The following is a 1758-nucleotide window of genomic DNA, read 5'->3' as shown; positions in this document are numbered from 1 at the left end:
CCTTATAGTGGCGCGCCGTTGATGGTGGTGGGCTTCAGCCGGCGAGTGTGACCGGTAAGGGGTCGCTTCTGTCACTTAACGCTCCGTACGTACGAAGTTATCGTCGCACCCTTGCAGCCTCGTCGAGCACGAAAGAGGGGCACGAAAAGACAATCGCGAAGATCGACAGTCGTCTTCCGGTCAACTGTCTCTAGAAACTCTCATAGTCGTCCGCGAATCGTCCGCGTGAGATAAAACAGCGAGATTCCTACCGGGTTTCGCTTTCACGTGGACGTGAATCCTTCATTCTCTTCGTGGGGAGAAAAGGCGCGAACGGGACCAGCGCGCAGGTACAACGGTAACGGTTCCGTTGAACGGTGTGCTGGTGTGTATAGTGATAGTGACAGTGGTGGTGCGGTGTGCGAGCGAACGGCTCCCCTCCGTGAACGAACGAACGAACAAACTGACACGTGGCGGGGACAGGGGGGGAAGGAGGAGGAGGAGGAAGAGGAGGACAGAGACGCGGTGTCGCACCTGGACCAGGAAAGGAACTCGTGGCACGCGACACGAAGAAGCGCGCGAGCGGAACAGCGGTAGTGATATATTAGTGGTCGTAGTAGTAGTGTAACAGGGTAGTAGAGCGGACCAGGTGGCAGCGGTGCCGCCGGTATAGTGTGACTCGGAACACCCGTAGGGTAGGGACCGTTAGGGGAAGGGGGCGGAGCGGAACAAGTCCCCGATAGAGAGCGGAACGCAACGTAACCGAGGCGGCAGCGGCGGCGGTGCGGGACCGAGCGCGGTGAAATCGAAACCCCCTTCACGCCACTTCGTCCTCTGTATTCTGGATCCGCCTGGTGGCTCTCGCGCTCTCTTTCTCTCTCTCTCTCTCTTTTTTTTTCTCACTCTCACTCTCACTCTCGTTCTCTCCTTGTCTCTCTTCCACCGGGAAGAGCCGGTGCTGGGTGCGCTCGCACTCGGGCGCGCGAGCGCAGAGAGCGTGCGCTCTCACTCGCTCCGCACTCGCGCGGTGTCATGGGCGCACGGTGGTCGTTGCGCTACCACCGGGTGCTCTCTATGCCGATCCGGCGTGACGGTGGAGCCTCAGCATCCTCGTCGTCCCCGTCCTCGTCGTCGTCGTCGTTCGCTTACGCGCTCTATTCGCGGGGTAGTTGCCGCCGAGATGATCGTATACGTCGTCGCTTCGCGGTCGTGCGGTAATCAGTGATCTGAGAGAGATCACCCCGAGGTCAGTGATCGGTCGAGGATCGATCGTAGCAACCCTTTCGAAACGACGATTATACTCGACGAGAACGTAAACGAAGAAGAGAAGAGAGAGTAGCGAGTGCTCCTCTCGCGAGAGAAAAAAGAAAAAGAAAAACTTGTAAACGCGCGCGCGTTCTGTGTGGTGTTGCGATACGGTGTGCCGTGGTCGGTCGGCGGCGTACGACAGCGAAGGAGCGAGTGGCAGTGCGCCCACTACCGAACTAGATGTGCGTAAATGGAAGGTATAGGGGACATAGGCGATCATCAATCGCATAGCGAGCAATTACTGGACTCGGTCGATTCCCCGGCGGCGGTGTCTACGCATGGCCGGGGCGGTGGGGGAGGCTCGAATGGGAACTGTGGCGGAGGAGGCGGAGGCGCCGGAGGAGGAGGAGGGGGGGGAGGAGGAAGTGGTGGCGGTAGGGGTATCGTGGTCGGTGGGGGTAGGCATCATAACCACCACCACCACCATCATCATCACCATCACGGCCACCACCACCATCACCACCATCATCA

Source organism: Trachymyrmex cornetzi, unplaced genomic scaffold (assembly GCF_001594075.2).
Source record: "Trachymyrmex cornetzi isolate Tcor2-1 unplaced genomic scaffold, Tcor1.1 scaffold1204, whole genome shotgun sequence".
Classification (NCBI taxonomy): domain Eukaryota; kingdom Metazoa; phylum Arthropoda; class Insecta; order Hymenoptera; family Formicidae; genus Trachymyrmex; species Trachymyrmex cornetzi.
The sequence above is the reverse complement of the archived record's forward strand: the minus strand, read 5'-3'. Positions refer to the sequence as shown.